The following is a 14,563-nucleotide window of genomic DNA, read 5'->3' on the forward strand; positions in this document are numbered from 1 at the left end:
AACGCTGTTTACTGCTTAGGATCAATGTTTTCTTGGTTTAAGCATGTTTTGGGATAAAACGGGTTGAAGTGGTGTCTAAACACTCAAAATTCAACCCGAAATCTTATAATTAGTCAAATGCATTGGATTGTTACATATTTTGACCCTAGAAAGAGTAACATAACTGTTTACTGCTTCAAACCAATGTTTTCTCTCGGTTTTAGCCTGTTTACTGGGTTTAAGCCTGTTTTGGGATAAAACCGGTTTAAGTGTTGTCTAAACACTCCAAATTCATCTCGATCTCTTACATTTAGTCCAATGCATTGGATTGTCACACATTCTGACCCTAGAAACAGTAACAAAGCTATTAACTGCTTAGAATCAATGTTTTCTCGGTTTATGCCTGTTTTTGGGATAAAACGGGTTTAAGTGTTGTCTAAACACTCCAAATTCAACCCAAACTCATAAAATTAGTCAAATGCATTGGAATGTCATACATTCTGACCCTAGAAATTGTAACAACGCTGTTTACTGCTTAGGATCAATGTTTTCTTAGTTTAAGCATGTTTTGGGATAAAACGGGTTGAAGTGGTGTCTAAACACTCAAAATTCAACCCGAACTCTTATAATTAGTCAAATGCATTGGATTGTTACATATTTTGACCCTAGAAAGAGTAACATAGCTGTTTACTGCTTCAAATCAATTTTTTTTCTCGGTTTTAGCCTGTTAACTGGATTTAAGCCTGTTTTGGGATAAAACCGGTTTAAGTGTTGTCTAAACACTCCGAATTCATCCCGAACTCTTACAGTTAGTCAAATGCATTTGATTGTCACACATTCTGACCCTAGAAACAGTAACAAAGCTTTTAACTGCCTCGAATCAATGTTTTCTCTCGGTTTTAGCCTGTTTTCTCTGTTTAAGCCTGTTTTGGGATAAAACGGTTTAAGTGTTGTCTAAACACTCTAAATTCAACCCGATCTCTAACAATTAGTCGAATGCATTGGATTGTTACATATTTTGACCCAAGAAAGAGAAACATAGCTTTTTACTCCTTCGAATCAATGTTTTCTCTCGGTTTAAGCTTGTTTTCTTAGTTTAAGCCTCTTTTGGGATAAAACGGTTTTAAGTGTTGTCTAAACACTCCAAATTCATCCCAAACTCTTACCATTAGTCAAATGCATTGGATTCTCACACATTCTGACCCTAGAAACAGTAACAAAGCGGTTAACTGCCTCGAATCAATGTTTTCTTGGTTTTAGCCTGTTTTGAGATAAAACGGATTTAAGTGTTATCTAAACACTCCAAATTCATCTCGATCTCTTACATTTAGTCCAATGCATTGGATTGTCACACATTCTGACCCTAGAAACAGTAACAAAGCTATTAACTGCTTAGAATCAATGTTTTCTCGGTTTATGCCTGTTTTTGGGATAAAACGGGTTTAAGTGTTGTCTAAACACTCCAAATTCAACCCAAACTCATAAAATTAGTCAAATGCATTGGAATGTCATACATTCTGACCCTAGAAATTGTAACAACGCTGTTTACTGCTTAGGATCAATGTTTTCTTGGTTTAAGCATGTTTTGGGATAAAACGGGTTGAAGTGGTGTCTAAACACTCAAAATTCAACCCGAAATCTTATAATTAGTCAAATGCATTGGATTGTTACATATTTTGACCCTAGAAAGAGTAACATAACTGTTTACTGCTTCAAATCAATGTTTTCTCTCGGTTTTAGCCTGTTTACTGGGTTTAAGCCTGTTTTGGGATAAAACCGGTTTAAGTGTTGTCTAAACACTCCGAATTCATCCCGAACTCTTACAGTTAGTCAAATGCATTCGATTGTCACACATTCTGACCCTAGAAACAGTAACAAAGCTTTTAACTTCCTCGAATCAATGTTTTCTCTCGGTTTTAGCCTGTTTTCTCTGTTTAAGCCTGTTTTGGGATAAAACGGTTTAAGTGGTGTCTAAGCACTCAAAATTCAACCCGAACTCTTATAATTAGTCAAATGCATTGGATTGTTACATATTTTGACCCTAGAAAGAGTAACATAGCGGTTTACTGCTTCAAATCAATGTTTTCTCTCGGTTTTAGCCTGTTTACTGGGTTTAAGCCTGTTTTGGGATAAAACCGGTTTAAGTGTTGTCTAAGCACTCCGAATTCATCCCGAACTCTTACAGTTAGTCAAATGCATTTGATTGTCACACATTCTGACCTTAGAAACAGTAACAAAGCTTTTAACTGCCTCGAATCAATGTTTTCTCTCGGTTTTAACCTCTTTTCTCTGTTTAAGCCTGTTTTGGGATAAAACGGTTTAAGTGTTGTCTAAACACTCTAAATTCAACCCGATCTCTTACAATTAGTCGAATGCATTGGATTGTTACATATTTTGACCCAAGAAAGAGAAACATAGTTTTTTACTCCTTCGAATCAATGTTTTCTCTCGGTTTAAGCTTGTTTTCTTAGTTTAAGCGTCTTTTGGGATAAAACGGTTTTAAGTGTTGTCTAAACACTTCAAATTCATCCTAAGCTCTTACCATTAGTCAAATGCATTGGATTCTCACACATTCTGACCCTAGAAACAGTAACAAAGCGGTTAACTGCCTCGAATCAATGTTTTCTTGGTTTTAGCCTGTTTTGAGATAAAACGGATTTAAGTGTTATCTAAACACTCCAAATTCATCTCGATCTCTTACATTTAGTCCAATGCATTGGATTGTCACACATTCTGACCCTAGAAACAGTAACAAAGATATTAACTGCTTAGAATCAATGTTTTCTCGGTTTATGCCTGTTTTTGGGATAAAACGGGTTTAAGTGTTGTCTAAACACTCCAAATTCAACCCAAACTCATAAAATTAGTCAAATGCATTGGAATGTCATACATTCTGACCCTAGAAATTGTAACAACGCTGTTTACTGCTTAGGATCAATGTTTTCTTGGTTTAAGCATGTTTTGGGATAAAACGGGTTGAAGTGGTGTCTAAACACTCAAAATTCAACCCGAACTCTTATAATTAGTCAAATGCATTGGATTGTTACATATTTTGACCCTAGAAAGAGTAACATAGCTGTTTACTGCTTCAAATCAATTTTTTTTCTCGGTTTTAGCCTGTTAACTGGGTTTAAGCCTGTTTTGGGATAAAACCGGTTTAAGTGTTGTCTAAACACTCCGAATTCATCCCGAACTCTTACAGTTAGTCAAATGCATTTGATTGTCACACATTCTGACCCTAGAAACAGTAACAAAGCTTTTAACTGCCTCGAATCAATGTTTTCTCTCGGTTTTAGCCGGTTTTCTCTGTTTAAGCCTGTTTTGGGATAAAACGGTTTAAGTGTTGTCTAAACACTCTAAATTCAACCCGATCTCTAACAATTAGTCGAATGCATTGGATTGTTACATATTTTGACCCAAGAAAGAGAAACATAGCTTTTTACTCCTTCGAATCAATGTTTTCTCTCGGTTTAAGCTTGTTTTCTTAGTTTAAGCCTCTTTTGGGATAAAACGGTTTTAAGTGTTGTCTAAACACTCCAAATTAGTCCCAAACTCTTACCATTAGTCAAATGCATTGGATTCTCACACATTCTGACCCTAGAAACAGTAACAAAGCGGTTAACTGCCTCGAATCAATGTTTTCTTGGTTTTAGCCTGTTTTGAGATAAAACGGATTTAAGTGTTATCTAAACACTCCAAATTCATCTCGATCTCTTACATTTAGTCCAATGCATTGGATTGTCACACATTCTGACCCTAGAAACAGTAACAAAGCTATTAACTGCTTAGAATCAATGTTTTCTCGGTTTATGCCTGTTTTTGGGATAAAACGGGTTTAAGTGTTGTCTAAACACTCCAAATTCAACCCAAACTCATAAAATTAGTCAAATGCATTGGAATGTCATACATTCTGACCCTAGAAATTGTAACAACGCTGTTTACTGCTTAGGATCAATGTTTTCTTGGTTTAAGCATGTTTTGGGATAAAACGGGTTGAAGTGGTGTCTAAACACTCAAAATTCAACCCGAAATCTTATAATTAGTCAAATGCATTGGATTGTTACATATTTTGACCCTAGAAAGAGTAACATAACTGTTTACTGCTTCAAATCAATGTTTTCTCTCGGTTTTAGCCTGTTTACTGGGTTTAAGCCTGTTTTGGGATAAAACCGGTTTAAGTGTTGTCTAAACACTCCGAATTCATCCCGAACTCTTACAGTTAGTCAAATGCATTCGATTGTCACACATTCTGACCCTAGAAACAGTAACAAAGCTTTTAACTTCCTCGAATCAATGTTTTCTCTCGGTTTTAGCCTGTTTTCTCTGTTTAAGCCTGTTTTGGGATAAAACGGTTTAAGTGGTGTCTAAGCACTCAAAATTCAACCCGAACTCTTATAATTAGTCAAATGCATTGGATTGTTACATATTTTGACCCTAAAAAGAGTAACATAGCGGTTTACTGCTTCAAATCAATGTTTTCTCTCGGTTTTAGCCTGTTTACTGGGTTTAAGCCTGTTTTGGGATAAAACCGGTTTAAGTGTTGTCTAAGCACTCCGAATTCATCCCGAACTCTTACAGTTAGTCAAATGCATTTGATTGTCACACATTCTGACCTTAGAAACAGTAACAAAGCTTTTAACTGCCTCGAATCAATGTTTTCTCTCGGTTTTAGCCTGTTTTCTCTGTTTAAGCCTGTTTTGGGATAAAACGGTTTAAGTGTTGTCTAAACACTCTAAATTCAACCCGATCTCTTACAATTAGTCGAATGCATTGGATTGTTACATATTTTGACCCAAGAAAGAGAAACATAGTTTTTTACTCCTTCGAATCAATGTTTTCTCTCGGTTTAAGCTTGTTTTCTTAGTTTAAGCGTCTTTTGGGATAAAACGGTTTTAAGTGTTGTTTAAACACTTCAAATTCATCCTAAGCTCTTACCATTAGTCAAATGCATTGGATTCTCACACATTCTGACCCTAGAAACAGTAACAAAGCGGTTAATTGCCTCGAATCAATGTTTTCTTGGTTTTAGCCTGTTTTGAGATAAAACGGATTTAAGTGTTATCTAAACACTCCAAATTCATCTCGATCTCTTACATTTAGTCCAATGCATTGGATTGTCACACATTCTGACCCTAGAAACAGTAACAAAGCTATTAACTGCTTAGAATCAATGTTTTCTCGGTTTATGCCTGTTTTTGGGATAAAACGGGTTTAAGTGTTGTCTAAACACTCCAAATTCAACCCAAACTCATAAAATTAGTCAAATGCATTGGAATGTCATACATTCTGACCCTAGAAATTGTAACAACGCTGTTTACTGCTTAGGATCAATGTTTTCTTGGTTTAAGCATGTTTTGGGATAAAACGGGTTGAAGTGGTGTCTAAACACTCAAAATTCAACCCGAAATCTTATAATTAGTCAAATGCATTGGATTGTTACATATTTTGACCCTAGAAAGAGTAACATAACTGTTTACTGCTTCAAATCAATGTTTTCTCTCGGTTTTAGCCTGTTTACTGGGTTTAAGCCTGTTTTGGGATAAAACCGGTTTAAGTGTTGTCTAAACACTCCGAATTCATCCCGAACTCTTACAGTTAGTCAAATGCATTCGATTGTCACACATTCTGACCCTAGAAACAGTAACAAAGCTTTTAACTTCCTCGAATCAATGTTTTCTCTCGGTTTTAGCCTGTTTTCTCTGTTTAAGCCTGTTTTGGGATAAAACGGTTTAAGTGGTGTCTAAGCACTCAAAATTCAACCCGAACTCTTATAATTAGTCAAATGCATTGGATTGTTACATATTTTGACCCTAAAAAGAGTAACATAGCGGTTTACTGCTTCAAATCAATGTTTTCTCTCGGTTTTAGCCTGTTTACTGGGTTTAAGCCTGTTTTGGGATAAAACCGGTTTAAGTGTTGTCTAAGCACTCCGAATTCATCCCGAACTCTTACAGTTAGTCAAATGCATTTGATTGTCACACATTCTGACCTTAGAAACAGTAACAAAGCTTTTAACTGCCTCGAATCAATGTTTTCTCTCGGTTTTAGCCTGTTTTCTCTGTTTAAGCCTGTTTTGGGATAAAACGGTTTAAGTGTTGTCTAAACACTCTAAATTCAACCCGATCTCTTACAATTAGTCGAATGCATTGGATTGTTACATATTTTGACCCAAGAAAGAGAAACATAGTTTTTTACTCCTTCGAATCAATGTTTTCTCTCGGTTTAAGCTTGTTTTCTTAGTTTAAGCGTCTTTTGGGATAAAACGGTTTTAAGTGTTGTTTAAACACTTCAAATTCATCCTAAGCTCTTACCATTAGTCAAATGCATTGGATTCTCACACATTCTGACCCTAGAAACAGTAACAAAGCGGTTAATTGCCTCGAATCAATGTTTTCTTGGTTTTAGCCTGTTTTGAGATAAAACGGATTTAAGTGTTATCTAAACACTCCAAATTCATCTCGATCTCTTACATTTAGTCCAATGCATTGGATTGTCACACATTCTGACCCTAGAAACAGTAACAAAGCTATTAACTGCTTAGAATCAATGTTTTCTCGGTTTATGCCTGTTTTTGGGATAAAACGGGTTTAAGTGTTGTCTAAACACTCCAAATTCATCTCGATCTCTTACATTTAGTCCAATGCATTGGATTGTCACACATTCTGACCCTAGAAACAGTAACAAAGCTATTAACTGCTTAGAATCAATGTTTTCTCGGTTTATGCCTGTTTTTGGGATAAAACGGGTTTAAGTGTTGTCTAAACACTCCAAATTCAACCCAAACTCATAAAATTAGTCAAATGCATTGGAATGTCATACATTCTGACCCTAGAAATTGTAACAATGCTGTTTACTGCTTAGGATCAATGTTTTCTTGGTTTAAGCATGTTTTGGGATAAAACGGGTTGAAGTGGTGTCTAAACACTCAAAATTCAACCCGAACTCTTATAATTAGTCAAATGCATTGGATTGTTACATATTTTGACCCTAGAAAGAGTAACATAACTGTTTACTGCTTCAAATCAATGTTTTCTCTCGGTTTTAGCCTGTTTACTGGGTTTAAGCCTGTTTTGGGATAAAACCGGTTTAAGTGTTGTCTAAACACTCCGAATTCATCCCGAACTCTTACAGTTAGTCAAATGCATTCGATTGTCACACATTCTGACCCTAGAAACAGTAACAAAGCTTTTAACTTCCTCGAATCAATGTTTTCTCTCGGTTTTAGCCTGTTTTCTCTGTTTAAGCCTGTTTTGGGATAAAACGGTTTAAGTGGTGTCTAAGCACTCAAAATTCAACCCGAACTCTTATAATTAGTCAAATGCATTGGATTGTTACATATTTTGACCCTAGAAAGAGTAACATAGCGGTTTACTGCTTCAAATCAATGTTTTCTCTCGGTTTTAGCCTGTTTACTGGGTTTAAGCCTGTTTTGGGATAAAACCGGTTTAAGTGTTGTCTAAGCACTCCGAATTCATCCCGAACTCTTACAGTTAGTCAAATGCATTTGATTGTCACACATTCTGACCTTAGAAACAGTAACAAAGCTTTTAACTGCCTCGAATCAATGTTTTCTCTCGGTTTTAACCTCTTTTCTCTGTTTAAGCCTGTTTTGGGATAAAACGGTTTAAGTGTTGTCTAAACACTCTAAATTCAACCCGATCTCTTACAATTAGTCGAATGCATTGGATTGTTACATATTTTGACCCAAGAAAGAGAAACATAGTTTTTTACTCCTTCGAATCAATGTTTTCTCTCGGTTTAAGCTTGTTTTCTTAGTTTAAGCGTCTTTTGGGATAAAACGGTTTTAAGTGTTGTCTAAACACTTCAAATTCATCCTAAGCTCTTACCATTAGTCAAATGCATTGGATTCTCACACATTCTGACCCTAGAAACAGTAACAAAGCGGTTAACTGCCTCGAATCAATGTTTTCTTGGTTTTAGCCTGTTTTGAGATAAAACGGATTTAAGTGTTATCTAAACACTCCAAATTCATCTCGATCTCTTACATTTAGTCCAATGCATTGGATTGTCACACATTCTGACCCTAGAAACAGTAACAAAGATATTAACTGCTTAGAATCAATGTTTTCTCGGTTTATGCCTGTTTTTGGGATAAAACGGGTTTAAGTGTTGTCTAAACACTCCAAATTCAACCCAAACTCATAAAATTAGTCAAATGCATTGGAATGTCATACATTCTGACCCTAGAAATTGTAACAACGCTGTTTACTGCTTAGGATCAATGTTTTCTTGGTTTAAGCATGTTTTGGGATAAAACGGGTTGAAGTGGTGTCTAAACACTCAAAATTCAACCCGAACTCTTATAATTAGTCAAATGCATTGGATTGTTACATATTTTGACCCTAGAAAGAGTAACATAGCTGTTTACTGCTTCAAATCAATTTTTTTTCTCGGTTTTAGCCTGTTAACTGGGTTTAAGCCTGTTTTGGGATAAAACCGGTTTAAGTGTTGTCTAAACACTCCGAATTCATCCCGAACTCTTACAGTTAGTCAAATGCATTTGATTGTCACACATTCTGACCCTAGAAACAGTAACAAAGCTTTTAACTGCCTCGAATCAATGTTTTCTCTCGGTTTTAGCCGGTTTTCTCTGTTTAAGCCTGTTTTGGGATAAAACGGTTTAAGTGTTGTCTAAACACTCTAAATTCAACCCGATCTCTAACAATTAGTCGAATGCATTGGATTGTTACATATTTTGACCCAAGAAAGACAAACATAGCTTTTTACTCCTTCGAATCAATGTTTTCTCTCGGTTTAAGCTTGTTTTCTTAGTTTAAGCCTCTTTTGGGATAAAACGGTTTTAAGTGTTGTCTAAACACTCCAAATTAGTCCCAAACTCTTACCATTAGTCAAATGCATTGGATTCTCACACATTCTGACCCTAGAAACAGTAACAAAGCGGTTAACTGCCTCGAATCAATGTTTTCTTGGTTTTAGCCTGTTTTGAGATAAAACGGATTTAAGTGTTATCTAAACACTCCAAATTCATCTCGATCTCTTACATTTAGTCCAATGCATTGGATTGTCACACATTCTGACCCTAGAAACAGTAACAAAGCTATTAACTGCTTAGAATCAATGTTTTCTCGGTTTATGCCTGTTTTTGGGATAAAACGGGTTTAAGTGTTGTCTAAACACTCCAAATTCAACCCAAACTCATAAAATTAGTCAAATGCATTGGAATGTCATACATTCTGACCCTAGAAATTGTAACAACGCTGTTTACTGCTTAGGATCAATGTTTTCTTGGTTTAAGCATGTTTTGGGATAAAACGGGTTGAAGTGGTGTCTAAACACTCAAAATTCAACCCGAAATCTTATAATTAGTCAAATGCATTGGATTGTTACATATTTTGACCCTAGAAAGAGTAACATAACTGTTTACTGCTTCAAATCAATGTTTTCTCTCGGTTTTAGCCTGTTTACTGGGTTTAAGCCTGTTTTGGGATAAAACCGGTTTAAGTGTTGTCTAAACACTCCGAATTCATCCCGAACTCTTACAGTTAGTCAAATGCATTCGATTGTCACACATTCTGACCCTAGAAACAGTAACAAAGCTTTTAACTTCCTCGAATCAATGTTTTCTCTCGGTTTTAGCCTGTTTTCTCTGTTTAAGCCTGTTTTGGGATAAAACGGTTTAAGTGGTGTCTAAGCACTCAAAATTCAACCCGAACTCTTATAATTAGTCAAATGCATTGGATTGTTACATATTTTGACCCTAAAAAGAGTAACATAGCGGTTTACTGCTTCAAATCAATGTTTTCTCTCGGTTTTAGCCTGTTTACTGGGTTTAAGCCTGTTTTGGGATAAAACCGGTTTAAGTGTTGTCTAAGCACTCCGAATTCATCCCGAACTCTTACAGTTAGTCAAATGCATTTGATTGTCACACATTCTGACCTTAGAAACAGTAACAAAGCTTTTAACTGCCTCGAATCAATGTTTTCTCTCGGTTTTAGCCTGTTTTCTCTGTTTAAGCCTGTTTTGGGATAAAACGGTTTAAGTGTTGTCTAAACACTCTAAATTCAACCCGATCTCTTACAATTAGTCGAATGCATTGGATTGTTACATATTTTGACCCAAGAAAGAGAAACATAGTTTTTTACTCCTTCGAATCAATGTTTTCTCTCGGTTTAAGCTTGTTTTCTTAGTTTAAGCGTCTTTTGGGATAAAACGGTTTTAAGTGTTGTTTAAACACTTCAAATTCATCCTAAGCTCTTACCATTAGTCAAATGCATTGGATTCTCACACATTCTGACCCTAGAAACAGTAACAAAGCGGTTAATTGCCTCGAATCAATGTTTTCTTGGTTTTAGCCTGTTTTGAGATAAAACGGATTTAAGTGTTATCTAAACACTCCAAATTCATCTCGATCTCTTACATTTAGTCCAATGCATTGGATTGTCACACATTCTGACCCTAGAAACAGTAACAAAGCTATTAACTGCTTAGAATCAATGTTTTCTCGGTTTATGCCTGTTTTTGGGATAAAACGGGTTTAAGTGTTGTCTAAACACTCCAAATTCAACCCAAACTCATAAAATTAGTCAAATGCATTGGAATGTCATACATTCTGACCCTAGAAATTGTAACAATGCTGTTTACTGCTTAGGATCAATGTTTTCTTGGTTTAAGCATGTTTTGGGATAAAACGGGTTGAAGTGGTGTCTAAACACTCAAAATTCAACCCGAACTCTTATAATTAGTCAAATGCATTGGATTGTTACATATTTTGACCCTAGAAAGAGTAACATAGCTGTTTACTGCTTCAAATCAATTTTTTTTCTCGGTTTTAGCCTGTTAACTGGGTTTAAGCCTGTTTTGGGATAAAACCGGTTTAAGTGTTGTCTAAACACTCCGAATTCATCCCGAACTCTTACAGTTAGTCAAATGCATTTGATTGTCACACATTCTGACCCTAGAAACAGTAACAAAGCTTTTAACTGCCTCGAATCAATGTTTTCTCTCGGTTTTAGCCTGTTTTCTCTGTTTAAGCCTGTTTTGGGATAAAACGGTTTAAGTGTTGTCTAAACACTCTAAATTCAACCCGATCTCTTACAATTAGTCGAATGCATTGGATTGTTACATATTTTGACCCAAGAAAGAGAAACATAGTTTTTTACTCCTTCGAATCAATGTTTTCTCTCGGTTTAAGCTTGTTTTCTTAGTTTAAGCGTCTTTTGGGATAAAACGGTTTTAAGTGTTGTCTAAACACTTCAAATTCATCCTAAGCTCTTACCATTAGTCAAATGCATTGGACTCTCACACATTCTGACCCTAGAAACAGTAACAAAGCGGTTAATTGCCTCGAATCAATGTTTTCTTGGTTTTAGCCTGTTTTGAGATAAAACGGATTTAAGTGTTATCTAAACACTCCAAATTCATCTCGATCTCTTACATTTAGTCCAATGCATTGGATTGTCACACATTCTGACCCTAGAAACAGTAACAAAGCTATTAACTGCTTAGAATCAATGTTTTCTCGGTTTATGCCTGTTTTTGGGATAAAACGGGTTTAAGTGTTGTCTAAACACTCCAAATTCAACCCAAACTCATAAAATTAGTCAAATGCATTGGAATGTCATACATTCTGACCCTAGAAATTGTAACAATGCTGTTTACTGCTTAGGATCAATGTTTTCTTGGTTTAAGCATGTTTTGGGATAAAATGGGTTGAAGTGGTGTCTAAACACTCAAAATTCAACCCGAACTCTTATAATTAGTCAAATGCATTGGAATGTTACATATTTTGACCCTAGAAAGAGTAACATAGCTGTTTACTGCTTCAAATCAATTTTTTTTCTCGGTTTTAGCCTGTTAACTGGGTTTAAGCCTGTTTTGGGATAAAACCGGTTTAAGTGTTGTCTAAACACTCCGAATTCATCCCGAACTCTTACAGTTAGTCAAATGCATTTGATTGTCACACATTCTGACCCTAGAAACAGTAACAAAGCTTTTAACTGCCTCGAATCAATGTTTTCTCTCGGTTTTAGCCTGTTTTCTCTGTTTAAGCCTGTTTTGGGATAAAACGGTTTAAGTGTTGTCTAAACACTCTAAATTCAACCCGATCTCTAACAATTAGTCGAATGCATTGGATTGTTACATATTTTGACCCAAGAAAGAGAAACATAGCTTTTTACTCCTTCGAATCAATGTTTTCTCTCGGTTTAAGCTTGTTTTCTTAGTTTAAGCCTCTTTTGGGATAAAACGGTTTTAAGTGTTGTCTAAACACTCCAAATTCATCCCAAACTCTTACCATTAGTCAAATGCATTGGATTCTCACACATTCTGACCCTAGAAACAGTAACAAAGCGGTTAACTGCCTCGAATCAATGTTTTCTTGGTTTTAGCCTGTTTTGAGATAAAACGGATTTAAGTGTTATCTAAACACTCCAAATTCATCTCGATCTCTTACATTTAGTCCAATGCATTGGATTGTCACACATTCTGACCCTAGAAACAGTAACAAAGCTATTAACTGCTTAGAATCAATGTTTTCTCGGTTTATGCCTGTTTTTGGGATAAAACGGGTTTAAGTGTTGTCTAAACACTCCAAATTCAACCCAAACTCATAAAATTAGTCAAATGCATTGGAATGTCATACATTCTGACCCTAGAAATTGTAACAACGCTGTTTACTGCTTAGGATCAATGTTTTCTTGGTTTAAGCATGTTTTGGGATAAAACGGGTTGAAGTGGTGTCTAAACACTCAAAATTCAACCCGAAATCTTATAATTAGTCAAATGCATTGGATTGTTACATATTTTGACCCTAGAAAGAGTAACATAACTGTTTACTGCTTCAAATCAATGTTTTCTCTCGGTTTTAGCCTGTTTACTGGGTTTAAGCCTGTTTTGGGATAAAACCGGTTTAAGTGTTGTCTAAACACTCCAAATTCATCTCGATCTCTTACATTTAGTCCAATGCATTGGATTGTCACACATTCTGACCCTAGAAACAGTAACAAAGCTATTAACTGCTTAGAATCAATGTTTTCTCGGTTTATGCCTGTTTTTGGGATAAAACGGGTTTAAGTGTTGTCTAAACACTCCAAATTCAACCCAAACTCATAAAATTAGTCAAATGCATTGGAATGTCATACATTCTGACCCTAGAAATTGTAACAATGCTGTTTACTGCTTAGGATCAATGTTTTCTTGGTTTAAGCATGTTTTGGGATAAAACGGGTTGAAGTGGTGTCTAAACACTCAAAATTCAACCCGAACTCTTATAATTAGTCAAATGCATTGGATTGTTACATATTTTGACCCTAGAAAGAGTAACATAGCTGTTTACTGCTTCAAATCAATTTTTTTTCTCGGTTTTAGCCTGTTAACTGGGTTTAAGCCTGTTTTGGGATAAAACCGGTTTAAGTGTTGTCTAAACACTCCGAATTCATCCCGAACTCTTACAGTTAGTCAAATGCATTTGATTGTCACACATTCTGACCCTAGAAACAGTAACAAAGCTTTTAACTGCCTCGAATCAATGTTTTCTCTCGGTTTTAGCCTGTTTTCTCTGTTTAAGCCTGTTTTGGGATAAAACGGTTTAAGTGTTGTCTAAACACTCTAAATTCAACCCGATCTCTTACAATTAGTCGAATGCATTGGATTGTTACATATTTTGACCCAAGAAAGAGAAACATAGTTTTTTACTCCTTCGAATCAATGTTTTCTCTCGGTTTAAGCTTGTTTTCTTAGTTTAAGCGTCTTTTGGGATAAAACGGTTTTAAGTGTTGTCTAAACACTTCAAATTCATCCTAAGCTCTTACCATTAGTCAAATGCATTGGACTCTCACACATTCTGACCCTAGAAACAGTAACAAAGCGGTTAATTGCCTCGAATCAATGTTTTCTTGGTTTTAGCCTGTTTTGAGATAAAACGGATTTAAGTGTTATCTAAACACTCCAAATTCATCTCGATCTCTTACATTTAGTCCAATGCATTGGATTGTCACACATTCTGACCCTAGAAACAGTAACAAAGCTATTAACTGCTTAGAATCAATGTTTTCTCGGTTTATGCCTGTTTTTGGGATAAAACGGGTTTAAGTGTTGTCTAAACACTCCAAATTCAACCCAAACTCATAAAATTAGTCAAATGCATTGGAATGTCATACATTCTGACCCTAGAAATTGTAACAATGCTGTTTACTGCTTAGGATCAATGTTTTCTTGGTTTAAGCATGTTTTGGGATAAAATGGGTTGAAGTGGTGTCTAAACACTCAAAATTCAACCCGAACTCTTATAATTAGTCAAATGCATTGGAATGTTACATATTTTGACCCTAGAAAGAGTAACATAGCTGTTTACTGCTTCAAATCAATTTTTTTTCTCGGTTTTAGCCTGTTAACTGGGTTTAAGCCTGTTTTGGGATAAAACCGGTTTAAGTGTTGTCTAAACACTCCGAATTCATCCCGAACTCTTACAGTTAGTCAAATGCATTTGATTGTCACACATTCTGACCCTAGAAACAGTAACAAAGCTTTTAACTGCCTCGAATCAATGTTTTCTCTCGGTTTTAGCCTGTTTTCTCTGTTTAAGCCTGTTTTGGGATAAAACGGT

The sequence above is a fragment of the Camelina sativa genome, chromosome 1 (genome assembly GCF_030686135.1).
Source record: "Camelina sativa cultivar CO46 ecotype springtype chromosome 1, ASM3068613v1".
Classification (NCBI taxonomy): Eukaryota; Viridiplantae; Streptophyta; class Magnoliopsida; order Brassicales; family Brassicaceae; genus Camelina; species Camelina sativa.